Here is a 27,898-nt window from a genome sequence, read left to right as displayed (position 1 = left end):
TTTTCTCAGGTGACTTTATGAATGCTTTTGTATGGTGCTACTCTACTGACTGTGTAGAAGGGCCCTCTTGAAGCATTAAGTTTTGCAGTTTATGGAAATCCAACAGTGCAGGAGCCTAATTTAGATGGAGGTCATCAACTCAGCAAAGCCATATCTGTCCCATAGCCAGGTCTGAAACCAGACTGAAAAGCATCTAGAGCAGATGAGTTAACCAAGAAGATTTGCAGTTGATCTGGAGTTGAGTACGTCTCTCAATTTCTTTTGCCTAGGAAGGGCAGATTCAAGACAGGACAATAATCAGCAATGCCATTTTTCTGTTGGGATGTTTTTTCTCAGTGATAAAGAGGAAAGGTGCTGCCAAGAATCACAGCTGAGAGCATGTACAGAGTCAACTTCCTCGCTAGCTCTGATTCAGCACATGAAAGCCTGTTCCCAGCCCTTCAGGATCACCTGCACCATTAGAGAAGCAAAGGTACAGGCTTAGAGCAGAGATGCAGGCTAATGTCTGGAAATCAGCTACCTGCTAAAAGTGATGAAGAGTTGTTGCAGGATTAAGTCTGAGCAGCTGGCAATTAACTATAAAGCCTCTTGAGGGAGGTTGTGGGGTATGGCTGTAATTGTAAACTGTTTGTTGATACCTTGCTTGAATTCTGGAAGCCTTGATTACTTGGACTGGAATCTTGACCTCTGGAATCCTGAACCTGGGGCTGAAATGACTTTGTACCTTGTCTCCTTCCTTGACTTTGATTATTTGGAAGAAAGGTAAAGGTTGCTGCAATCGAATAACCATAATTGTCCATACCACTACACATGCCTTGAGTTACTGATAGATTTATAATAGATACTAAGGTTCTGTTCCTGTGGTCTGAATTGACATGATTTTAGAAACCAGGTTATTACTACAATAAGGGGGCTCAAAGTGGCTTACCATTGCCCTTCCTTTCCCGAATCCTCACAGCAGACAGCCTGGGAGGTAGGTGGGCCTGAGAGAGAACTCTGAGAAAACTGTGGCTGGCCCGAATTGGCCCAGCTGGCTGCATGTGGAGGATTGGAGAATCAAACTCCACTTTCCATCTTACATGCTGCTGCTCTTAACCATTACACCAGGCAGCAAGTTGGGCACCATGTGTTATGACATGTAATTATATGTTGCTGTAACCTGGCACTTGTCCACTTTATAAAATCCAAACCGCACAGGCATTATGTAGTGTTCTGGCATGCCCTCTTCTTTGCTTACCAGTAATTCAATCCAGACAAATTTCCTAATTTTAATATTCTTGGCATCAAGGGCAAAGTTTTAAAAGGGGGTAAAAAAAAAGAAGGCAGTTCTTTCAAATCCGCTTCTTCAAAGCTGCAGACACATTAATTAATATGCATTTGTTAATTTAATATCTGTCATTTTCCCAAGGGGTGCGATTTATTCTATAGAACCTAATCCTAATAGAGTTCAAGGAATTAAATCTTCCAGTCTGCATGAAAAATTGTGCTGGAGGGGTTTAAAGATACTCCATCCTGAATTTGTATTATTCTCAATTTTGTCTTTGCTATGGTCCTGTGTTGTTGCTGTTTTTAAGTCAAAGAGAGTCTGTCCCCTTGATGGTTCTCTTCAGTCTCCCAGCAGTCTATTACTTGAAACATTCCATTCACATTATAAATGGGACATGATGTTCACTTTTCTCTCTCTGATTCTGCCGTTTAAAAGGCCAGCCTTCGAAGAAGGGTTCTTTTATCTGCCCCTGCTCTTTTGCGATAACAATTGATGGATGCTGCAAAAAAAAGGGGGGGGGGAATAGCTGCTCAAGTCCCCTGTAAAACATGATAAGCAAAGGCTGCAAACAAAAATATTTCTTTAGATAGCCATTAATCCAGTCTGGAGAAAAATCCTTCTGTTGACAAAACTGTAGCAGCCTGAACAGCTCAGAGTAGCCCAAATTTGATCTTGGAAGCAAAGCAGGGTCAGTCTTTGAAAACTCCCAGGAAAATCTTGAATTGCTATGAAGAAGCAGTCAGTGGAAAACCACCCCTGCATATCTCTTGCCGTGAAAACTGTGTTCTGCAACTGGGTTGTGACTTGATGGCACTGCATGAGTTAATTCTAGGGTTCTAGAGCCAGCAGAGGAAACTCTGAAATTGGAGCAGAAGGAATGATGTGTTCTTCTCTTTTGTTTTCATACTCAGGAGCTCAAGGTGCAATTTCACACCCACCCACACCCACCCATGTTATTCAACCTATATGTAAAGCTTTTTGGTGAAATGTAGGCACAAGCCTCTTGTGGCACAGGGTGGTAAGGCAGCCGACATGCTGTCTGAAGCTCTGACCATTAGGCTGGGAGTTCGATCCCAGCAGCCAGTTCAAGGTCGACTCAGCCTTCCATCCTTCCGAAGTCGGTAAAATGAGTACCCAGCTTGCTGGGGGGTAAACGGTAATGACTGGGGAAGGCACTGGCAAACCACCCCGTATTGAGTCTGCCATGAAAACGCTGGAGGGCGTCACCCCAAGGGTCAGACATGACTCGGTGCTTGCACAGGGGATACCTTTACCTTTAGGCACCTCACAAATCTGCCCAGGGTGCATATCCCATAAGCAGGGTGGTGCCTCTGAAAAGAAGTTCTTTCTCTGGTCCCCACCACCCTGTTCTCTGACATAGGAAAGGCAGAGAAGGGACTGTGATCCAGCAGCTCTTAAAGCACGAGGAAGTTTAGGTGGCAGGATACATTGGCTTCCAAGCCACAATGATTTTTAAAAAGTGTAAAAGAACTGGACAGTCCCATCCAGGGCTGCTTTTGGCAAAGAGAATGCTCCACTCTCTGGACCGAATAGCTGCTGTCTTCCTGCCCTAATGCTTTTGGAGTCCTGGTTGCTGGGACCGCCTTTGATCTAATAATTGTGAGATCCGTGGGAGATGGAGGCATCTAATGGTTCTCTGGCAATGGCACGCACAGCTTCATCCGTCTGCCCTGATTAGGAATTGGCACCGACCTCCTGCGATTAGTTTCCTGGACCGCTCCCCGATGGCTCTCCAAGCAGAAGCGGGCAAAGTAATCACTTCTGTAATCAACAGGAGTGATGGCTGAACTCCATTCGGTGGAGTTTGGAATTGGGCTTGGCACACCGAACTATGCTACAAAAAACCTCCCAAAACAAATAACCCACCCACAAAATCACTTTGGGTTTTTTAAAGCCCCATTTTGGACTCTGATGTTCTCCCCATTATGTCATCAGGAGTGTGACGGGAGCCAAACAGCACATCGGATGTATGCGAGCTACAATCCCAGTGTGAGCCCCTTTAATAAATTCTGGCACTGCCATGAGTCGGCAGTATTCTGATTGCCAAAACCATGCAAACATATTTTTGGACTTACGTCCCCCAAAATTATTAGCTCATTTTGCTCACACAGACATTCAGCCATTTTTTTCTGTTTTGCAGAAATGTGTCTACCTGGTCACCTGGGGATGATACTCACTCACCCTAGGTGATCCGGCCTGCAGTAGTTTGCAAGCATAGACAGCGTGCTCGGAACCTGCCTGCCCCAAGAGCACCTGGGAGGCAGGTGGGGCTGAGAGAGCTCTGAGAAAACTGTGACTGGCCCAAGGCCTCAACTAAAAGAGCATTCTCCGAATTCGTAATGCATTATATAGAAGGAGGCAGTTGTCACTGGATTATTTTGACTGTTACAAAAAATACTTCTGGGCTAAAACTAAGCAGATGGTGAGCAATCCTGTATTTCTCTACTCAGAAGTAAAGCCCATTTTCTTCCCTCTTAGGAAAGCATTCTTTGGTTTGCAGTCATTGTGACTACCATATGCTACCCATTAGCGCTGACAAAACATCCATCCTCTAAATCAGGATGCCAACCTGGGACCTGGGGTTCCCCTGGAATTATAGCTCATCTCCAGACTGAAGAGATCAGTTCCCCTTTAGAAAATGGCAGCTTTGGAGGGTGGACTCCATAGCATTATACTCCACTGAGGTTTCTCCCTGCCCCAAATCCCACCTACCTTTGGCTCCACCTTCAAAGTCTCCAGGTGTTTCCCAACTCAGAGCTCACAACCCTACCTCCAAAGCACCCATTTTCTGTGGGGGACTGATCTCTGTTGCCTGGAGATCAACTAAAATTATGGACAATCTTCAGTTGCCAGCTGAAGGTTGGTAGCCCAAGTATCCATGGATAGTACAGAGCTGCCTGCCCATAAGGCTTAATTGCCATCTCTACTACCTAGGCTTGTCAACTCCTGGTTGGGAAATACCTGGAGATTTAGGAGTGGAGCCTGGGGGGGGGGGACTGGGACCTCCATAGGGAATATTGTCATAAAGTCCATCCTCCAAAGCTGCAATTTTCACCAGGTGAACCCATCTCTGTCATCTAGGGAACGGTTGTAATTCTGGAAGCTCTTCAGACCCCACCTGGAGGTTGGCCACCCTACTAATGTCCCACCTGTATGTCAATATTCTCTCTGATGGCTGTAGGATGGCAATAAAAAGCACTCCACTTTACAACTCCTTTCTAAGGTAGAGGGCTATGCAGGCTGGCCAGGAGATCAGTCAGCTGCCCCTGACCATTGCCCCAGGAGTCCAAGCAAACACTAGCACAGAGTCACCGCTCTTTATTTTAAATCTCTATCTTGCTTTTCTGACAAACAGCCCTTCATTACGCGGCAGAAGAGGTGGCATGATTAATACTCTAAAAATACAGACACAAAGTAAGCCTGGGTTCCATTCTGCTTTCCAGACAGCCGTGTTTCGAACGAAATGAAAAGGCTCTCTTTTTTAAGACAGGTAATTATAGAAGAGATAATGTACCGCCCACAGCACATAATAAGCCGACGATCCCTCTTAGGAACGCCGCACTTTCAAACCCCGCCGCAAAAGACTTTCAGCTGTTTGTTGGCTTCGTCAGAAATGGCCAGGGCTCCCCAATTTGCATTCATTTGGGGACAACCAAAATGGGCCTTTTAAAAATAATGCATTTGTCCCCGGATGAACACAACGTCGCATGCATTTATTACTTGAAGCTCAGGTTAATGAGATGCTTTCAACTCTTCTTCTGTTCTTTCCTGTGCTAGCTCATACAATACAATCTCCCCCCATGCCATACCACCCTTTCTCTCTCGGTCAGCTTTTCCAGACTTTTCCAGTTGTTAATTGGTACAGTTTCCACTTTGTTCATTAGTATCGTACAGAGAGGCTTTCTGTCAGCTTCTGTTCTCCTTTTTCCGGGAGGTCTCTTAATACAAACCAGCAAGGCTCTGCGTTGGTGATATGTGGAGCGGCATGGGCACAGAGGCAAAGATTGGGGGATAGCCTTCCCCCAAGGCTAGCCAATCCCCAAGGCTATTGATGCGTGCCTTTGGCTCCGGGCCTGTGAGCTGATGTGCACTCCTGCTCACACACTGCACATGTGTGGTGGTCTCCATGTGTAAAAGAAGCATAATCGGTGTCAAGGCCAAAGGTTCAGGAGAACTTGGTGTTGTGATATTATTGAAATTGAACTACAATTTAGTTTGGATCTGGATAGCCCAGGAGGGCCAGATTTTGTCAGATCTTGGAAGCTAAGCAGGGTCAGCCCTAGTCAGAGTCTGGATGGGAGACCACCCAGGCAGCCCAGGACTGCAACATGGAGGCAGGCAAGGCCACCCTAATGGTCCCTTGTCTTGTAAGCCCTTTGGAGATGGTTGGGACTTGATGCCACTTTCCAGTAAAAAGGGGTGGTTTAAATCACATGCCATTGGGAACTACTCAGAACTTACTTTGAGCTCTCTCAAGAGAATGAAATAGGGTATCATTTCATTATAACAAAATAGAGGCCATGCCCGTTGAATTCAGTAATCCTCCCAAACAAGGGTTGTCAGCTCTGGGTTTGGAAATATCTGGAGACTTCGGAGGTGGAGCTGAGAGTGGGCAGATTTGGGGGGCAATGGAGTATGATGCTGTGGAGTCCACACCCCAAAGCAGCCATTTTCTCTAGGGGAATTGATCTCCGCTGCCTGAAGATGAGCTGAAAAACTAGGGGATCTCCAGGTCCCAACTGAGAAACCAGCCAGAGAAGCAGTGGGACTTTTAGATGAAGGAATAAAGGAATTCCTAAAGGAAGATGAGAGAGAAGCACAACAACTTTTTGGCTCCTTTTTTAACTGATATATATCCAGAGAGAACTTCATCTCCCTCTCCCAAAATACTAAACTTGAGGGCATCCCATGAAGTTGATGTGCATAGATTCAGGATGGACAAATGCAATTCTTCTTCACGCAGAGAGTGATTAGAATGTAGAATTCACTGCCAGAGGATGTGTAGTGATGGCCACAAGAACAAGCAGCTTTAAACAGGGATTAGATAGATTCCTGGAGGATAAATCTATCAATGGCTCCTACCCACGGTGACTGGGGGGAACCTCCACATTCAGAAACACTGAGCCTCTCAAACCCAAAGCCAAGAGGGAATGTCGGGGAAGATTTCGGCCACTATGCCCTGTTGTTGGCACTCCAGAGGAGCTGGGTGGCCACTGTGTGAGTCTGGATGCTGGACTAGATCTAGACTAGAGGGAACACCAATCTGATACAGCAGGGCTCTTCTTATATTTGTATGTTCCTTTTTCGGTTGTGACTTGACTGCAAAAAAGGGGGGATGGGAGAAGCTGATGTCTAAAGGAGGACCCCCCCCCCCCTGGTCTGGGCGCTTTCTGCTCCCTGTAGAGAAAGTTTCAGAATTTCATAGCCTGCTTTATAATTATTTGCTTATCTGGTCTTTTCATAATGGTGTTAGTATTTTAAGCTGCTCTCTCGAAATGTGGCATACAGTATTTTCGTGCTATTTTTTTTAAACCCTTCTGCCTACTGCTTCAAGGGCACGGCTGGGAAGCTGGGTACGAGCTGAATGAATAAAAGATTGAACAAATGCAACAGTGCGAGGAACTGAATCGGAGGAGCAACGGAGGCTGAATAATCCATTTAGTGGATTTCACAGACCGCGGACAGGGCAGCGAGAGAGAGCAATTTCTAGAGATTTAAGGGGGAGGGGGCAGCACTATTACCTGTATTTAGTCCCAATGTCAGACAGATCCACAGGTAATCTAGAGGTCACATATTTTATGGAGAGTACATGTGGACACCTCGCCCCCCACCCCCTGTCTCAAAATCTGCCAATAGCGGCTTTGGGGACATGCAACAATTCTCAGAAGGTTTTGTACCACTGGATGACTCATTATGAATCAGATAAAAGAACTGGATGCGTGCAAACCAGGGTTGCCAACCTTCAGGTAGTAAATATGGCATAAAGTCTACCTTTTCTAAAGCTCTTCCAGAAGAGTACCCAAACTGGAGCTCACAACTGTGTCAAATGGTCTATTACATTCCTTACATGCTGCAATTTGGGATTTGGTCTTCCGGGCAAAAGCAAAGTCTAGCAGGGCCATCTTTTGATGCCGATAAAGGTACGCTGACTCTGACAGTGCCACCCTAAGCAGAGTTACGCCTTTCTTAATGCATTCAAATACATGGATTTAGAAGGGTATAATTTATTTTAGGATTGCGCTGTCGTCCTATGGAAGCTGCAGTCAGATTGTGACTTTTTTGCAAAACTAAAGGTGCCAGAACTGAAGAGGAAGTTGCTCCATTGGCCAGTTTCTGCCCTTCTGCTTGTAAGACCTTGACAAGGACATGGAAGAAGTGATGAACTGATGACCACAGGAATAAACAGCTTTCAAAGGGGATAAGGTAGATTGAGGGGGGGTAGGTCTACCAGTGGCTACTAGGCATATTGATCAAAGGGAACCTCCACATTATTATCATTATTATTATTTATTATATTTTTATCCTGCCACTCCCACAAAGGCTTGTGGCAGCTAACAATAAGCATAAAATCCCCATAAAACCCATAAAACAATTTAAAACCAACCAATCAACCTTAAAATCCTCCAACACTCAGTGGCAAAGCGACCCTATTCTAAGCACTCATAAACCTCAGGGTGGACAGAGGGGCTGATCTTTCTTCTTTAATCCGCCCATGGTAGCCCAATAGGGCTTGATGGCAGGGGGGGGGGTCCAGATCTTCCTCCGTGCACCAGCCTCAACTATAAACCTAGCGGAAGAGCTCCGTCTTGCAGGCCCTGCGGAATGCAGAAAGCTCCCGCAGGGCCAGTAGCTCTTCCAGGAGCTCATTCCACCAGGTGGGGGCCAGGACTGAAAAGGCCATGGTCAAGGCCAGGCGTGCTTCCTGGGGGCTGGGAATGACCAACAAATTTGTGCCCGCAGAGTGTGGGGGGCATAGGGCGAAAGGCAGTCCCACAGGTATGTGGGTCCCAGACCGCGGAGGACCTTAAAGGTAAGAACCAGCACCTTAAACTGGATCCGGACAGCAAGCGGTAACCAATGCAGCACAGGCTGGATATGGGCCATCCAAGATGTCCCAGTAAAGACCCTAGCAGCTGCATTTTGCAACAGTTGTCATTTCCGGATCAAGCCTAAGGGAAGGCTCGTGTAAAGCAAGTTATAGAAATCTATTCTGGAGGCACTAAGCATCTGTATCCCAAGAACAGGAAGCAACATCAGGGGAAGGCCTTGATTTGATGCCTTTTGCTCAACCTTCCAGAGGAACTAGTTGGCTACTGTGTGAGACAGGATGCTGGACTAGGTGGACTATTGGTCTGATCCAGCAGGGCTCTTGTTATGTTCTCAGGAAGCAAATCTTGAGAATGAAGTGCAAGAAGGAACAGACCATGATTGACAGGAGGACGGAAGAACATAAATATTGTGTTGAGTTTTGGGTACCACAGTTTTAGAAAGATGTAGAGAAACTGAAGCGTGTCCAGAGGAGGGCTATGAAGATGGTGAGGGATTTGGAAACGAAGTCGTATGACGAAAGGTTGAGGGAGCTTGGTGTGTTTAGCCTGGAGAGGAGACAACTAAGAAGTGATATGATAACCATCATTGAATATAGAAGATGTCATATAGAAGATGAAGCAGAGTTGCTTTCTGTTGCTCCAGAGGGTTGGAATTCATTCATTGGGTTGACATTAATTCAAAAGAATTTTCAGCTAAACATCCGGAAGAAGTTCCTGATATTTAAAGTGGTTCCTCAGTGGAACAGGCTTCCTCAGGAGGTGGTGGGTTCTCCTTCTTTGGAAATTTTTAAGCAGAGGCTAGATAGTAATCTGGCAGAAATGCTGATTTTATAAACCAGGGCTGAATCTGCACAGAGCTTTTATTCCAATCCCAGATCGATTCAGTCCCTGCCATCTCCACTGAATGCGATTTCCATTTTAATTTCATACGATTAACATTTTCCCTCTGCAACAAACATGATTGATCTGGAGTGACCCTACCTTTTTTCTGCAATATCCTAGAGTGGATATAACCCTCAATATTTGAAAAATCGTCATGAGAAAGCATGCAGAGCTCTGCCTGTTCCGAACTTGCTGCTGAGCTCCATGGTAGAGAAGCTCTGATTGGCCAAGCTTCCATTCATAATTCCCAGGCTGCAAGCTTGCCTTAAACGGGAAGCCCTAACTTCTCTCAGCAGAGGCTCCAGAAGCCCTAACTTCTCTCAGTACAGATTTGCCTCTTGTTTCTTTCTCTCCCTCCTCTGCTGTCTCCAATCCTCTCCTCCCCCCACCCCTTCAAGAAAAGAAAGAATGAGACTCCTGTTGTGCTTGGCTCTCCCCTCCCCTTCTGAACTTCCCTAACCACATGCAGAACACTTTTCTGTTTCAATAGGAGGGGGGGGGGAGAGGAAGACCCAAGTTCAAATCCATCTGGATTCAGCAGGATCCACAATGGAAAAAAACAAAGTAAGTGCAAATTCAGCCCTAGGCAGATTGTGAGTGAGTGGGCAGGAAGGGTTGTGCCAGTGTTTTGTGGCCCTTCCTTGCATACCCAGGGAATTGCTGATTGCCACTGTGGGATGGTGAATTTCCTCAGGGCCAGGCTGGATTCTGGAGATTGTTGGTGTGTGTATGGGGGGGGGGTCACTTGGGCATGAAGTTGGGGTCACTGTGGGTGGGCAGGTTATTTTGAGTTCCTGAATTGTTGGACTAGATGACCCTGGAGATCCCTTCCAACTCCATGATTCCATTATTGTGTGCTGCCCTGCCAGGCTGCACCAATGTGGCTGGGCGGGGAAGTCGGGGCAGAGAGCTTGACAAAGTTCCAAGTTTGGGAGCCAGGGAAGTTGGTGTTTACCATAGAGCGGGGCAGGGAGCTTGGTCATGCGAAGCTGGAGTCAAAAAGCCAAAGTGTGAATGGTAGACAATGCCAGGGTGGATGAGCCAAAACATTAACGGTAGATGATGCTGGAGGTCAAAGAGCCAAGTCTAAAAGCCAGGACTCCGCAAGGTACAAGAGCAGAGCTTCGCTGAAATGAACCAAAGACAGGATTTCCAGGGAACAGGCAGGGTAATACATGTGTTAACCCCACGAAGAGCATTGCTTCAAGGCTCTATTGAAATAGCCAGAAGCTGGGTGGGGCAGCTCTCAGACAGAGAGCCGACAGCTGGAGCTAATCCTTGTCAGAGGAAGGCGCTGCAGCTGGATCCCATCTACCCTGACAGGGGGCCGGGGTTTTTCCCTGGCTAGTTAAACCCCTGAAGCGGAGGTAAGGTGACAAATTGGGAGATCCCCAGGCCCCAACTGGGGACTGACAACCCTAGAGGTGAAGCTGAACTGAATGTCGTGGGGCCCATTAGGATAACGAGAGGCCATAAACAAACAGTCTTTATTGAAGAGTCTCTGCTCAGAGAAGCGGAGCTCTGTTCCCTTAGCACCCTTCCCCCTAGGAACAATGTTCTTGTTAACATGGTTCCTTTTATCAGGATTCAGGGCCTATCCTTGTCCTAAGCCCTATCACAACCTCCCTGTGAAAATTGTTTTGTTTCCAACATGCAGGCGTGAAGAGAAAGCGATAACAAGGTCTGGAACGACTTGGTAAGTACATCATTTCCCATAGCAAAGAGGCACTTTGGTCTCCCGATCGTGGTTCGCTGTAGCCAGAAAACCAATGTAAGAGCTGTAATCTTCAAGCAGGTCCCTCGAGGCCTAATCTTCTCCCTTACAGTAAAAATGTCTCTCTCCTCACGACGGCTTCTTCAGTAATAGCTTAATGCCATCTATTTTTATAACTAAATTTAATGATGGTAATTAGGGTCAATCAGGGAGTAGCCAGGGTGGCTTGAAGGCACAGGCACCGTGACAGCAACAATTAACTGTGGCTGTGATATTTGGGTAGCTGATAATTGGCCAGATGTTATCCAGTCTCTCAGTGCTCACTTGAGCTTGGACCTGCAGGGCTGGGATTTTATAAAGGAGTCGTAAGTGCTGCATCATGCAGAGCCACTTCGGAACACACTAAAAGGATGCCCCATTGAGGACCGGCAAAAGGTGCAGGCAGGATCCCCTCCTAACTGGTCCACTTGACGTGTGAGATGCCAAGGATGATACGGAGCCAGGGTCGCTCTGGTCACAGGGATTTGGATTGGCCCATTTTGGTCAGGCATGGGGTTACCAACTTCCACATAGAGACTGAAATGCTCCTGGAATTACACTTGGTCACCAGACTAGAGATATTGGGTCTCCCTAGAGGAATCTGAAACATTCTTCAGGCTTCGAGAAATGCCAGAAGTGGGGTCATGGTGCAGAATATGGTCGGGAAGCAGAGCTGTGGACACGCCCACTCAGAGTCCCTCCCCTCCCCACCCCCTTCAGGTCCATCACTGGCCATTTGGGGAAGGGAATGAGTCAATATGACCACATATGGTCACTTGTTGTTAGGTGCGAAGTCATGCCCGACCCATCGCGACCCCATGGATAATGATCCTCCAGGCTTTCCTGTCCTCTACCATTCCCCGGAGTCCATTTAAGTTTGCAACATATGGTCACATTACCTGATAAATGTTTAACACATTAAAAAAATATATTCGAAATAATTGACTCCCACCCATTCAAGAAACCCTTCCAGGACTGTCAAGAGAGCCCAAGGTTTCACAAAACCCTGGTCGATAAAGCCTGCCCTAGAGAAAATGACTGCTTTGAAGTGCTGCATTTTGGCATATACTTTAAAGCAAATCACCAGCCCACACAAACTTCTGCATGGCACTATCTTTGCCAGGCTCCACCCCCAAATCTCTAGGACCTTCCCAACCCAGAGATAGCAACCCTACCAGTGAGGTTTTAAAAACTCCTTCATTCTTGCCATATTTTGCCTTTCATGGTTCTTTCTTTGTTGTTGTTGTTAGTTGGCTTATATCCCACCGTTTTCCGAGGACTGGCAGTGGCTTACAACATAAAACCCCCATAAAATCCCCATATAAAACCCATTATACCAAGGGCTCTAAGACCCCCCACAACCACAAACATTGGCAGCCGAAAAAATTCCCAATCCCCCAAGCAGACTTCCTTAGAGGTAGGGGGTGTAGAATTAATACAACTGAGCCTGAGGAGAGGCTGTGATATTCCTGGCACTGGCACTGGCCTCAACCAAAGACCTGGTGGAAGAATTCCATTTTGCAGACCCTCCGGAACTGTGACAGCTCTGTCAGGGCCCTAAGCTTTCCCTGGAGCTCATTCCACAAGGTTGGGGCCAAGACCGAAAATGCATTGGCCCTGGTTGAGGCCAGGTGCACTTTCTTAGGGCCAGGGACCTCTAAGAGATTCGCAGGACCCAAGCCACAGATGGCCTTGAAGATCAAAACCAAAACCTTGAACTTGACTCGGGCCAAAACTGGCAACCAGTGCAGCTGCCTCAGCACCAGCTGAATATGAGTCCTCCAAGATGTATTTGTAAAGACCCTAGTAGCTGCATTCAGTACCAGCTGGAGTTTCCAGGTCAGGGTCAAGGGCAGACAATCATACAGCACGTTACAGAAGTCCAATCTAGAGGTGACCATCACATGGATCACAGTGTCCAAGAAGTCTGGGGGCAGATAGGGTGCTAGTAACCATGCCTGATGCAGGAGGAAAGATGCCCTGCATGACATCCCTGTGACCTGGGCCTCCATAAACAGAGATGCATCATGCCCAGGTTTCTTGCCAAGGGTGAGATGTCAAGCTGTACCCCGACCAAGGTCGGCAACCATGCTTCCTGCCCCGACACAGGACCTCCATCTTGGAGGGGTTGAGTTAAAGGTGACTCTTCTCTAACCAGCAATGGCTTCCAAACAACTGGCAAATGTAACTGGGGGGAGGGAGTCCAGGTGACCATCCATGAGGAGAGAGCGCTGCGTGTCATCCACATATTGGTGACAACCCAGCCCATAGCTCCAGACAAACTGTGCCAGAGAGTGCATAAAGATGTTAAATAGTGTGGGAGAATGAACCATGCCCTGAGGGACCCTACAAAGGAGTTGGTAAAAGTGTGATAATTCCTCCTCCATTGCCACTTTCTGTGTCCGATTATGTCGCTTATTATGTCTCTTATATTCAGAAAGTGACAAATGAGTTTTTCGGAGATGGAAAACTGTCACATCTTTTTATAATTAAAAAATTATTCCCCCAAACTAGGCCATCTTTCCTCTGCTTCATTTCTCCTTGAGTTAAGGCTATAAATTTGTTTTGTAACATGTCATATGTGGGGGGAGAGCTCCCACCCACCCCTGCCCTCATTCCCCCCCCATTTCCTCCTAATTCTAACATCTGTCTGTCTGTGAATTATTAAAGATTTGTGGCTGTTGCGTGTTTAATTGTGGCTTTAAATTTTTATAATTTTATATTTGTTAATTTTATTGGTTTTATTGAGTTTTAACCTATAGAAATTGACTGAGGTGGTATGTCCCAGATGTGTGGTATATACAGCCCTACTTAAATAAATAAATATTGATGCAAATGCAATGTTTTCCAAGATGGGCAGCCACATTATGTCTGTAGCAGTAGAAAAGTAGCACCATAAAGACTAACCACATTAGTGGCAGGGGAGGAGCTGCCATGAGTCACTGCTCCTTTCATCAGCTAGATGTTTTTCAAATGGGTAGTCGTGTTGGTCTGAAGTAGCACAATAAAATCAGAGTCCGGTAGCACCTTTAAGACCAACAAAGATTTACAGTTCTTAAGTTCTATTTAGATGTTTTTCAGTTCATTCTCTTTAGCCAGACTTCCTCCAGTCATAAACTCTTAAAATGTGAGCACCACTTTGGCAAGTGTCAAAAGACCTCAGACCCTGAAATCACCAATGGAGAGTAGGGGCCTTTTCGCACAGGGATCTTTGTTGCAAATTGTTTGCGGAATGAAAAATCGCCATTTAAAATAGTGGAATTCGTCGTTATGCATACCTGCCTTTGTAGTGGAATCAGTTGCGTTTTTTAGCGTTTCCCACAGGCTTCCGGTCTCGGCAGAAATCGCTAGAAAGGAAGCGCTATTGCCAAGCTCGTCCCGCCCCTGGCCGTCAAGCAGCCAATGGGCAGCCGTTAGCATGCTCCCAAACAGCCCCTTTCCCTTTAAGAAAGGTTTTTAAAAAAAAAAAAACGACCCATAGCAACGAATCTAGGTAGATTCGTTGCTACGGAGAGACCCATCCAGCTGCCTAATGTGAGCTGTCATTTGATTGTATGATCGTTTGCACGCTGCCTCGAGTGATAAAAAAAAAAATCCCCCCCCCCCTCTCACGGGCCGATTTTCGGCTGAATTTATGTGTAAAAAATAAAGGGACTTTATTTCAGCAAACGGGCTTTTCAGTGGTTTGTGCTTAGTGACTAAAGGTGAAGGACTGAAGCCAGGGAAGCCTCTAAACAGAAAGAGGCTCGCCGGTGCGTTCATCCCCGCTCGCTCGGAGAAAAAAAAATGGCGATCGCTTCGCCGGAAGTTTGGAGGAGAGAGCCAGGGGGAGGGACTTTGAAGAACCAGCAACAATGGTAACGCACAGGTCTTTAGCGCTACTGTTGCAGATTGGTTGCAGGAGTGTATCGCTATCCGGAGGGTGAATCCACTTTTCTGGATTCCCCTGAAAGCGCCACAACGAAGCGCTTTTTGCTGATTGGTTTCAGGATTGTTGCAGATTGTCTACGACGTCGTGGGTTATGGCAAATTAGTAGCGTTTCCAAATAGCAACCATTGTGCTACTTTGAAGCCGTGCGAAATGGCCCTAGATTTAGCTACCATTCAAAAGCGTTCCCAAGAGTGTGTGTGTGTGTTTTGTGCCATCAAATTGTTTCCAATGGATGAATTAATAGCCTCCAAAATGTCCTATTGTTCAGTTCTGGCTCAGCTCTTCATCAGCCCTGGCATCCTTGAACCAGTCAATCCATCTCATGTTCCTCTTTTCCTGCTGCCTTCAATTTTAACTGATTGAGTACCAAAGTGTACCCCTTCCCTTCTATTCTCTCATAAGTGAGTAGCTGTTATTTACTCATGTCCAGAAAAAGGCAAATGCTAAGCTTGGGAAGAACATCGCAGAAGGGACAAAACTTCCACACCACACTAAGACTTCAGGAATTAATCCCAGGGACTTGAATAGATGTCGTCCCCCTTTGTATATTTGTCAGGCGTAACTGAGTTTCTGCCCGCAGTGTGTTATTTTTAGAATTCAGTAAATCTTCCCCAACAGAATGATTGTCTATGAAAAATGACCCGGGTGACTCCATAATATTTTGAGTGGATTATGTGGAGTTATTGGAAAAAACCAAGACTGTTCCGTGTTGTAAACGTAACAGGGTTGGGATATTTTGGAGGCATTTCCCTCCCAGTTACTCAGTGAATCTGACATTTCATTTTGTCTGCATGGAACAAGTGAAGCTGAGGAACATATACCAAAAAGAGATAAACAAAGATTTTCTTGCCGAGGTGGTTTAATCTGCCTTAAATTGCAGAGTTCACAAGTTCAGAGAAGAACCTTATCATCTTGGTGTTGTTGCAAGTAACTGCCTTGATTATGTCTTGAAAACGTCACTTGTGAACACTACCATGAGACAGAAAGAGAATTAAAGTATATACTGGTATTATATTAGAATATCAGATGTAGGAAATGTAAAAACTGATTTAGGTAACTTGTGAAAATACCCTCTGGATTTGGGAATATATTCTCCAGAGAGGCCACAAAGCTATATATGCAGCATATGGAATTAAAGCAGGAGAACTGTGTGGTGATAGGTTGAACTATACTTATTTATGCACATCATTTATACCTTGGCTTCCAATGGCCTAGGACCAGTGGAGAATTCCCTGCCTATAGCTCCAAACTTTCATACTAATCATGTCCTCCATTTTTTTCCTTCCTAGTACTGTGGCGTAGGTTAGGCAGAGCATTTGGCAGCTCCCAGTGCCATCCAGAAAGTTTTATTACAGTGGCGAAATTCAAACCAAGATCTCACAGACCTTAGTCTAAGCATGCTATTTACTACATTATGTTTGGCTCTCAAAGCTTCTAACATTTTGATGGGAAAACAGTGAGTCACCTTTCCAGTGGAGCACTAGAGCAAAGGTTTCCATGGGCATCAATGTCCCCACTCCCCAGGGTCTGTGAAGTTTTGGACCCTCCTCTTTCAGCCATTTCGTCTTCCTCATGTTACAATTATGAATCAGCCCTGATGTTTTCATTGGCATTTTGTGATTATTTAAACACCCTGACCTGGATGACCCAAGCTAGGCAGAGCTTATCAGATCTTGGAGGATAAGTCAGGTCCGCTCTTGTTAGTACTTGGATGGAAGACCACCAAGGAAGCCCAGGGTGGTTATGCAGCAGCAGGCAATAGGAAACCACCTCTGAATGTCTCTTGCCTTGAAAACCCTATGGTGCCACCATAAGTCAGCCATGACTGAGCAGTTTCCACCACCACCAATTGCCTCTTCAGGTAAAAGCCAAAGGAGGGACTTGGCAATCTTCCCTACTATGGGAGTGCCATGACCTTGGATAGCTCTTGAATACCCAATCTCATCAGGTCTCAGAAGTTCAGCAGGGTCAACCATGGTTGGTATTTGGATGGGAGACCTCCAAGGAACACCAGGGCCATGATGTGGGGGCAGTCTGACCTGCAAGAAAAAAAAATCACTGTACACTAAATACTATAGCAGCCTTTCTCAGCATTTTTTTTCCTGTTGAGAACCCCCTAAAACATTCTTCAGGCTTTGAGAAGCCCCAGAATTGGTGCGATCATGCGGAATATGGTTGGGACGCATAGCTGTGTACACACCCACCCAGGGTTCCTCCCCTTCCCACCCCCTCCAGGCCCATCATTGGCCATTTTGGGAAGGAGGGCAGGTTGACATTACCATATATGGTCATATCACCTGCTACATGTTTACCAATTTTTTACAAATATATCAAAAATTAATTAACTCCCACCCATTCAGGAAACCCTTCCAGGGCTGTCCCCAGGGTTCCATGAAACCCGGATTAAAAAAACCTGCACCAAAGAATATACCACAGCTCCCTCTAAAGGGCAAGTGGACAAAACTCTTTCAGCAGTAGGCTTTCCTTTTTAAGTGGACTTGCCAGTGATGGGTTTTCCTTCTTGAGAGGTTTTTAATCAGAGGCTGGATGACCATGTGGCAGCAATGCCAGTGGTATGGAAGGCAGGAAGGGATGAACCATGGCTTAGCTCTCATGGCCCTTTCTTACATGCCCAGGATAAGGAAGGAATTTACTTCTAGCCAGGGAGCTTGAAGGTTTTTGGACTTCCTCTAAGCATAGAGCAGAGATCCCTGAAAGACATGGCGGTGGGGGGAGGGGCATAGTTGCAAATACCCCGCATGGGTCCAGGTGGCTCCTGAGGTCCCTTCCAGCTCTATATTTCTACATTTCAAGAAGCTAGATTAAGGCCTTTCCCCACAACAGCTGTTTTCAGAAATCTTCCCCACAACACATGCTTTCGGGGATCTAAGCAGAATTTCCATTTGGCTCTTGTGTCTAAAGCCATTGATCAGGCCTCTCTACAGAATAATCGGTCTCAAAAGGACTGAATTGGCAGCTGCATCGTCTTGTGGCAATGGGTTGCTTCCATTAATTATGCAACGTGCTTGGGGTTTCCCTGGTATGTACTGCCAATCAGTTTCACTGGGTAAATCAAGCCCTGGTGTCATAAGAGGAGGAGAGAGAAAAACTTCCATTGCTTGGCTCCACCTGTTATTTGAAGAACCTCGGCTATGCTTCCTCCATCTCCTTTCTTCTCAGTCTAATCCACAGTCTGGCAGTGGTTCTTGGACTACTGGGAGCTATGGGTGCCAGCCTTGGGATGAGAAATACTTGGAGATGTGGGGGGGTGGAGGCCTGGGGTTGGACCTCAGTGGGGTATAATGCCATACTCCACCCCCAAAGCAGCCATTTTCTCCAGAGAAACTGATCTTGGCCGTGGAGATGGACTGTAAGTGTGGGGAAGGTGCAGGTGCCCCCTGGAGCCCTGGGACACAGGCCTGCTCCTTGAGAGACCCAAACAATTCAATCTGTTCTTGAGCAAATAGCTTTTGTCTTACCTGGGGGCAGGGAGACGCTTATACGAAAGATCCTCCAGGGCATCTGCTGGCTCAGTCCCCTAAAAAGCCCTGCTCTGTGAACTGTCCTTCCTCCTTGATGTCAGGAGCACAATTTGAAACACCTCGATGTGTCCCTAAAACATCTGTCTCCATTTGTTTCTAGCAGCAGCATAAGGTTAGCTCAGACCGACTGTACTGTAGCTCAGACCCTCTGTCGATACGGTGAAGGTATACTGGCACCAAGTGGCTTCAGCAGGATACGATATGCTCCTCCTTTCCTTTGCTCTCTTCTTGAAGAAGACTGAGATATGACCTTCATGTAGAAGCCTCATCCAGCTGTTCCAGATGACTTAGTCTCAATTGAAGGCTGGGATCAGTAAGAACAGATTGAATTGTTGTGTCCTTTTAGGGAAGGACTGCATTTCCCTCCTCCTTCACTCCACTGTCAAAGAGGATGCGTTTATGGATTTAGCCTCTGTTCTGTAACCATCTGAAGAATTCCTTGGCTTCAAAATTCCTTTGCTACAAATGTCATCTGGCGGTGGCCAGCAAATAAATGGAGGAGGGCTAGGAGTACTGAGCAAGAATGGGAGTATCAATTTCTGGAAAGATTGCAAAAAGCATGGTGTCGGACTTGCATTAGGGATGCTAGTCCCCAGCTAGGACCAGGGATCTCCTGGAATTATAGCTCATCTCCAAGCAACAAAGATCAGTTCCCCTGGAGAAAATGGCTGCTTTGTAGGGTAGGTTCCATCGCATTATACTCCACTGAGATTACTCCCTAACCCTAATCCCACCCACTCCCCCCTCCACCCCCAAATTCTTCAAATATATCCCCACCCAGAAGCGGCAACCCTACTTGCAAATCAGTTTTGTAAGATGTCCCCATTTTCTCATTTTTAAAGGCAAGTTTCTAGTCCTCAGGGTTATGAAGAAACATAGCTTTGCATGGGTGATGTCTACCTAAGCCTCAAAAGGCAAATTGGCTAAATGAGATTTCCTATACGAGGAGGCAGGGGTTCTGTTCAGTTTGCCTCCTCATAGCAATGTGTATAGAATGCGGCATGCAGCTTTTCTTCTGGAGAACTGAAGCTGTAGAATTTGTATGTGTCTCCCTCTCTCTGTGTGGTCATTGTAAGTGCCATCAAATCACAGCCAATATATAGTTCGAGAGGCCGTTTAACAACCAGAAGATTAAGGGCCTTTTCGCATGGGGATCTTTGTTGCAAATTGTTTGCGGAATGAAAAATCGCCATTTAAAATAGTGGAATTCGTCGTTATGCATACCTGCCTTTGTAGTGGAATCAGTTGCGTTTTTTAGCGTTTCCCACAGGCTTCCGGTCTCGGCAGAAATCGCTAGAAAGGAAGCGCTATTGCCAAGCTCGTCCCGCCCCTGGCCGTCAAGCAGCCAATGGGCAGCCGTTAGCATGCTCCCAAACAGCCCCTTTCCCTTTAAGAAAGGTTTTTTAAAAAAAAAAACAGACCCATAGCAACGAATCTAGGTAGATTCGTTGCTACGGAGAGACCCATCCAGCTGCCTAATGTGAGCTGTCATTTGATTGTATGATCGTTGGCACGCTGCCTCGAGTGATAAAAAAAAAATCCCCCCCCCCCTCTCACGGGCCCGATTTTCGGCTGAATTTATGTGTAAAAAATAAAGGGACTTTATTTCAGCAAACGGGCTTTTATGTGGTTTGTGCTTAGTGACTAAAGGTGAAGGACTGAAGCCAGGGAAGCCTCTAAACAGAAAGAGGCTCGCTGGTGCGTTTATCCCCGCTCGCTCGGAGAAAAAAAAATGGCGATCGCTTCGCCGGAAGTTTGGAGGAGAGAGCCAGGGGGAGGGACTTTGAAGAACCAGCAACAATGGTAACGCACAGGTCTTTAGCGCTACTGTTGCAGATTGGTTGCAGGAGTGTATCGCTATCCGGAGGGTGAATCCACTTTTCTGGATTCCCCTGAAAGCGCTACAACGAAGCGCTTTTTGCGGGTCGGTTTCAGGATTGTTGCAGATTGTCTACGACGTCGTGGGTTATGGCAAATTAGTAGCGTTTCCAATTAGCAACCATTGTGCTATTTTGAAGCCGTGCGAAATGGCCCTAAGAGTTCACAACACAGGACAGATTTCTATGAGACCTTCCCCAGGATGTGATTGACAAATTATTGCTGTGACCCAGTGTGTTCAGTCACAGATCATGGATTTAGGACCCTACCCAGGAGTAAGCTGAAATCAAGGGTTGTTTTTTCATTCTGCCTTGGTCCAACTGATGCCGGGAAAGTTTGATGCAGTGGTTAAGAGCATCAACCTCTAATCTGGAGAGCCAGGTTCGATTCTCCGCTTCTCCACATGTAGCCAGCTGGGTGATCTTGGACCAGTCATAGTCCTGTTTCATCTGTTCTCACAGCAGTTCTGTAAGAGCTCTCTCAGTCCCTCCTACCTCACAGGGTGTCTGTTGTGGGGAGAGGAAGGGAAGGCAATTCTAAGCTGCTCTGAGACTCCTTTGAGCAGTGAAAAGCAGAATACAAAAATGCAGCTCTTTTTCTTCAAGGGAGCCCTGCCCCATAGCCACATCCCCCAAGGGGTTCTGTTATCACTCTTCTTGTTTCCCACTCAGGAACAAGGGGCTTTGGGACCCTGCCAACCTGTTCGTTACCAATCGGGCTGTTAGTGAATTTCTAGTGTCCAGTTTTCAGCCCTGGCAGCATCAACTAGCGATGGATTTTTGGCAGAAAGGTTTTGGGTCAATTCCATGAGTAATTTAGTTTGAATGGACTGATTTGAAGCCTGTAGCTGCCAATTTAGGAGAAAATTGCAGAACTGCCCTCTCCCCACCTGTGCCATGCCCAGCACTATGTCTTGTGCTGGCTTGTGCTTGTGCTTGTGCTTGTTGTGTGCAACTAGGGTGGCGAGGTGGCTAAAAGTGTTGGACTAGTTCAAGACCCGGTCTGAATCCTGAAAGCTCCCTAGGGAGCTTGATTTGTGATCTTGCCCCAGTCACGCTCGCTCAACCTGACCCACCTCACAGGGTTGTTGTGAGAATAAAATGGAGGACAGGAAGAGGATGTAAGCCCCTTGGGGTTGTCACTGGGGAGAAAAGGGAAGCCTAAATGAATACAATAAAATTTGCTAGCGCATGTGCAGAACCGACTTTCAGAATTGATGACCATGAGTTCCTGCCAGCAGCATGTGCCAGAGTGGCAGTCAGGTGACATTGCAGCTGACCATGGCCTGCCAATGAGTGTCTAGCACAGTGAAGGAAGTGCCCTCTTTAAGGCTTGGCCATCATGATTTAAAAGGGCCAGTGTGCTGGTTTTGGTGAAAACCTGCATGTGCATAATAGCCCCAGGCCTACCATTTTCCCCAGTCCTCCCTCCTTATCAGCTGGCTCATTGTTTCTTCAAATGTCGCCACAGCAGAGAGAAGGCCTCCTTGTCCCTCAAAGAATATTCTGGGTATCCGATAACTGATCTCCTTTTTTTGAACTGGTTGCCACTTCTTCTGTTTAAGAGCTTGCTTCCTGTCCCCAGGATTGCCAATGTCTAAGTGGGGTTGAGTCGAGCTTCCAGGTAATGTTGCCAACTCCAGATTGTGGAACTCCTGGAGATTTGGAGATGGAGCCTGAGGTGGGCAAAGACCTCAGTGAGGTAGAATGCCAAAGCATCCGTTTTCTCCAGAAGAACAGATCTGTTTCCTGGAGATTGATGGTAATTTTCCAACCCAGATTTGTCAGCTGCACTTCCACTACTGCAGCAGGTAGCTTTATACCCCCCCCCACACACACACACAAAAAGTCTGAGAATGAGAGCTGAATTACCACACCACCATCTTCTCCTGCTTGGCTTTGCTGCCTGACTCATGTTGCTCATGTAGGGGAGTAGAGCTGCTGTCCATGTGGAATGTTCCGACTCCATTCGGATAGCACATAATGTAAAAGACCACCCATCTGAGCAGGCAATACTGACTTTGGTAGATCAATAACCTGACTCAGTAACAGGTAGCACCAGGTGCCCATCAGCCAACCAAATCTCTGTAGGACTTTTGTATGCTAGCTAGCCCTGTGGCTGATTCCTATGACACTTTTGAAGGGCACCTGTCTGCCCCCAGGACTGCCTCAAGATTAGGGTTGGCAATGTTGAGTTGGAAAATTCCGGGAGATGTGGGGGTGAAGCCTGGATGGGACAAGTTTTAGTAGTGAGAGGGGCCTCAGTGGGATCTAATGCCTTAGTATCCTCTCTCAGAAGTAGGGCTGCCAGCTCTTGATTGGGAAATATCTGGAGACATTGGGGGTGGTGCAAGGAATGGATAGGATTTGGGGCAGGAAGGGACCTCAGTGGAGTATGATCCTATGCAGCCCACCCTCCAAAGCAGCCATTTTCTCCAGGGGAACTGGTCACTGTCACCTGCAGACGAACCATAATTCTAGGGGTTCGCCAGGTCCAACCTGAGGACTGGCATCCCTCCTCAAAAGCTGCTATTTCCTCCAAGGGAAAAGACCTCTGTGGTCTGGAGATCAGTTGTGATTCAAGATGCCTTTTATGCTTTGAATATTTAGGTTTTTGCTTCGTTTGCTGTTAATCTCACGTTGTGTCTGTTTTCATTAGGTAGTTGGCCAGCGGAGTCAAATGCCCAGCGCTTGAAACGATGGAGAAGAAACAGAAAGAATAAGATGAATTGATAAAAGATGCCAGGGAATCAATGCTTTTAAAATCTTTGTGCTGATTCACAACTGCTCTTTCTGACAAGAGGTATGGGGGGGGGGGGGGAAGGTTGCTAGCTGTCTGCTTTCAGCAGCGCCCTTTCTGTCATCGCTTCCTTGATTACGTCCATGGTGATAACTCTGGACAGATATTTTGCAGTGATGCAACCCCTGACCTCCGTTGGAGTGATGGCTAAGAAGGTTTTGCTCAGGGGTAGTCAAACTGCGGCCCTCCAGATGTCCATGGACTACAATCCCCATGAGCCCCTGCCAGCATTCACTGGCAGGGTCTCATGAGAATTGTAGTCCATGGACATCTGGAGGGTTGCAGTTTGACTACCCCTGAGTCTAGCTGTATTCCCTGTCCCGGAGTCTCCCCCACCCGCCGCCCCCTATTCTTTGGACAGGGTAAGTGAGATGGAAGGAAAGTCTGGTTACTGGATATGAAGGGATATGAAGGGAATTTATATCATGGGCTTTTTAGAGCTGGTGATAGAGGAAAAGGGATTTACATATTTAATACACAGAAATTGGTTCAGAAAGAGACCAGTTCAGAGTTAACAGATCTTTGAAGGCGTTTAGCCAAAGCAAAAGAACTGTAGCACTTACATCACATTACACTGCCCTGAATGCGTTTGCTGGAAAACTCATTAGCGTGTTGCACAGAGAAGAGGAGATAGAAATCAGCAGCAAAAGCTAATGAATTAAAACCGGTATCTTGCAGATCATTTGCATAACCCTTTAGTAATCAGACGGAGAGCTCAACACTATGAATAACAGGCATGAATGAGCACTGTGTGGGAGGTGGGGGAGTGCTTTGTGGGGACAGAATACGGAAGTTTGTGTTTACAAAAGGGTCGTGGTCACTCTCTAGATTATCTGTCTGTGCGGATCATTGTATAGCCACCTCCCCACATTTCAGCCTGTCAAATACAACGAGGAGGAAGCCTGTGGAATACACATTGCCAACCCCCAATTTAGGACCTAACTTTGGGAATAAAGAGGGTGCATGTTCAACTTCTCACTTACACTTAGGATTGCCACCCCTGGGTGGGGAAATTCCTGGAGGAATTTTGGGGGATCTGGGAAGGGTGGGGTTTGGGAAGGGGAGGGACTTAAGCAAGGTACAATGCCATAGTGTCCACTCAGCCATTCTGCACGTAATGGTTAATGCACTTTCAACGTATTTTAAAAGTAGATTTTTTCTGTTCTGCACAGGCAAATGCAGCTGGAAAAGCTCATAGATAGTGTGTTAACCTACATGTGCAGAATGAGCCCAGGAGAACTGATTCCTGTTGTCTGGAGATCAACTGTAACAGCAGGAGTTCCCCAGGCTCCATCTGGAGGTTGGCAACCCTTACATTTTAGGGACTATCTTGGGGAAAAGAGAAAGAAGTGAAGCATCAGACATAGCATGAAAGTGGTGGGTAGAAGTGGAAATGTGGGCTTCTGGGGGAGGAACTAAGGCCACAGGGAGGGGCTGTGGCTCAGAGGCAGAAGGCCCAAGCATGTGGCTCAGCATGCAGAAGGCCCAAGTTCAAACCCTAGCTTCTCCAGTTAAGGATCATAAGTGAAGCGAAGAATGAGTCTGGAAGGGTAGAAGTAGCTTGTGTTTCAATGGCTTGGGTTTTTATGTTGTGTTTTTAAATTGCAAGCAGCATCAAGCCATACTTGGAAAGTGGGGGCACAGAAATATAATGACTAAATACACAGGTGGGGAAGGGTAATAGAAGGGAAAGGGCTGGAGCCCCCTTACTCATAACAACCACCTCATCCTTCTTGTGAAATCTCATTGGCCTTTAGTATATGTTTGTGTATCCATACACACACCAACATGCAAAAGAATAAATGGATGTAAATCTGACATTAAAAACCACAGTACTCAGAAACTGGTGGGAGGGCATTTTAATTGTCTAGACTAGTCTGCTGCTCGCCTCCTCCACTGAAGTTGTCCAACAGAGAAGCTTCAAAGGGAGACTGCAGCATGAGATTGCTGAACCTGAATTCATCAGCAAGAGTGACATCACATCCAGAGTTTGGTATGTTGCTTCTTGACAGGTGAGAGGATACAAGAATGAGAGAAACCTGGCATGTTCAGGTACATGGGCATCCTTCCTTCCCCCTCCTTTCCTTCCTTCCTTCCTTCCTTCCTTCCTTCCTTCCTTCCTTCCTTCCTTCCTTCCTTCCTTCCTTCCTTCCTTCCTTCCTTCCTTCCTTCCTTCCTTCCTTTCCTTACTTCCCCACCCCCACCTGGAGATCCTAGTGCCTGTTGTATTCTGAGGTACAATGGGCTTTGCCCCTAGTAAGCCATATAAACACAAAATAGTCAATGATTAATAACCCACAAAAATCCCTATGATAATATTCATCCATATCCAAAACCACAAATTACAATTTTAGAGACATAACATTTACACACAGACATTAATTCGGCTCATCATTTCTTAGCAGGAAGCAAACAGTTGGCAACAGAGACCATTATTCCTTGGTTGACTCCTGCCAATAACATTTTGAGTTCCCTTTGATCTGAGGACAATTTATTGTCACCCAATACTGGTTCCAGAAGATCTGCATATGGGCTTGGCTATAAGATCTACAGCAGGGGTAGTCAAACTGCGGCCTTCCAGATGTCCATGGACTACAATTCCCATGAGCCCCTGCCAGCAAACACTGGTGGGGCTCATGGGAATTGTAGTCCATGGACATCTGGAGGGCCACAGTTTGACTACCCCTGATCTACAGTGTAATTCCACATGCCCCAACAACTCAACCAGTTTATTTGAACTGGGGGAAACCCTAGGACTAAAGGCAATATTCTCATATCTTGTGAACAAAAATGCAGAAGGAAGCACATTAAACCATGTACATGTAAATGCATGGCGATAGTCTGGAACATTTAATATTGATACATAATGTGCATGCTGGTGAGGAAATGTGGGGACTAAATCAAAGAGAAGGGGAGAACACATCCCATGCTTTGGACATCTTTTCTTGAAAATCCATATCTTTTACACGTCTTATTTGCCAAAATCGCTTTGGTTGGCCCCAACAATTTAAAAAAGGAGATGGAAAGTCCCATCATGGCTAATTTCTTGCCTATTGGATTAAACCAGGATTGGACATGTGGATCTGTCCATAAACTATACAGAAAATTGTTCTGATCCTTAACAAACAATGATCAAGTTCTATATCTAAAGGTTGCTAACCAGGCCAAATACATATCTGACACAGACGAACAAGTAGACAATATGGTCACAAATGTCCGTGATTAGGCAATCCATTCCAGCCATGGATGCAGTTCTTTGAATCACATTCATTGTCTTTCATCTTTCCCCAACAAACTTGTGATTTCTTTCAACTGTGAGTTGGAGAAAGCAACCAGAGCATCTTATTCTCTTTGTTTGTTGGGTACCCCACCTCTTCTGGTTGTGTAGCTTTAGAGAAGCAGGTGATGCATTCACAATGCGTTATGAATGCTGGACCTATTTTTGAATCAGTGTTTCACATAAACTAGAGAACTTCCTTGCTGTCTGTACGCTGCAGTGCTGTTCAGAAGCTGAGTCCTGTTTTTACTCTCTCTCTCTCTCTCTGCCAGTACTGAACATCAGTGGATAGTCTGTATCCCCCAGGAAGGCCAAAAGGACTGGCCAAATGAAAGAGAGACATGACAGAAGCCAGTGAACTGTGAATCTCTGACCTGGCTGATGGAACTACTTCGGGAACACCTTACACAGACCTCACAGAGGGAAAGTGAACTTTTGAGGCCACTAGCTAGATCTTAGAACATCTCCAACTCGTATTTAGAATGGCACAATGGCAAAGAGCCTTGGAAGTTTTTAAAGAAAGTTAAATTCAAAACCTGCTCCGGCGGAAGGGCCATTCTATTGGTGGAAGAGGGAGCCAATTTTTGCAAGCTTCCATCTGCAGAACCCCACTGTGGCCCAAGTGGTTACCTGCAGTCTCAAACAGGTGGTAATACTATATCTTGCAAGGCTAATTTAACATCCAGAGAACATCAATATCATACCATAGTCTTAAATGTTAGTAACCTGGAAATTTTCACTTTGTTTAAATTTTTGTCAATTTACAGTTGCTAGCTCCAGGTTCGGATATACCTGGAGATTTATGGGTGGAGCCTGACAGAGTAAGATTTAGGGAGGGGAGGCGCCTTTGATATAGCATGACATAGTGATTATGAGCAGTGGCCTCTAATCTAGAGAACCAGGCTTGATTCCCCACTTCTCCTCCACATGCAGCCAGCTAGATGACCTTGGGCCAGTCTCAGTTCTCTCAGGGCTCTTTCAGCCCCACTTAACTCATAGGGTGTCTGTTGTGGGCAGCGGAAGGGAAGGCGGTTGTCAGCTGATTTGAGACTCCTTCAGGGATCGCATTAAGACCAACTCTTTCTCTTCTTCCTCAAATGTGGACCACCATTTTGTTGTGTTCCAGTTCGTAAGGCAGTTACCAGCTGAGGACCTGCAGAAACCGGCTTTGCAAAAGGGGTTGGGGTTCTCTGTGCAGCATGCACTGAGCACATTTCAGCAGCTTTTAACAAGAGTTTCTTTTGTTTAATGAGTGGCATAAGAGAGTGCTATAAGAAGAGGCACTTCAAAGAGAGAGGCATAATTTGATGAGGCAGAACAATCACTTACCGGGTATTAGAATCGCTGGTTTATAATTAGATTCTCTTGTATCCATAATATGCATTCTGACGGGGCCAATAGGGAGAGTCGGGCCCAACATCTGGTGTAACATTTTCAGAAGTCAGACAAATAGAAGGGGTCACCAGCGATGCTGGAAATTTAGGGCAGTTAAAAAGAGC

At 46.2% G+C, this 27,898-nt stretch overlaps 1 long non-coding RNA gene across 1 annotated transcript; it reads left to right on the top strand.

Annotated features, from left to right (window-relative positions):
* The first annotated feature begins 623 nt into the window (after window positions 1–623).
* On the top strand, window positions 624–27,898 carry LOC143842679 (uncharacterized). Its single transcript, XR_013233278.1, has 4 exons — window positions 624–762; window positions 10,877–10,915; window positions 22,982–23,125; window positions 26,672–27,898. It is a non-coding gene; the product is annotated as an uncharacterized LOC143842679 (long non-coding RNA).

The sequence above is a fragment of the Paroedura picta genome, chromosome 8 (genome assembly GCF_049243985.1).
Source record: "Paroedura picta isolate Pp20150507F chromosome 8, Ppicta_v3.0, whole genome shotgun sequence".
Classification (NCBI taxonomy): Eukaryota; Metazoa; Chordata; class Lepidosauria; order Squamata; family Gekkonidae; genus Paroedura; species Paroedura picta.
This window is presented reverse-complemented; position numbering and strand designations above follow the sequence as displayed.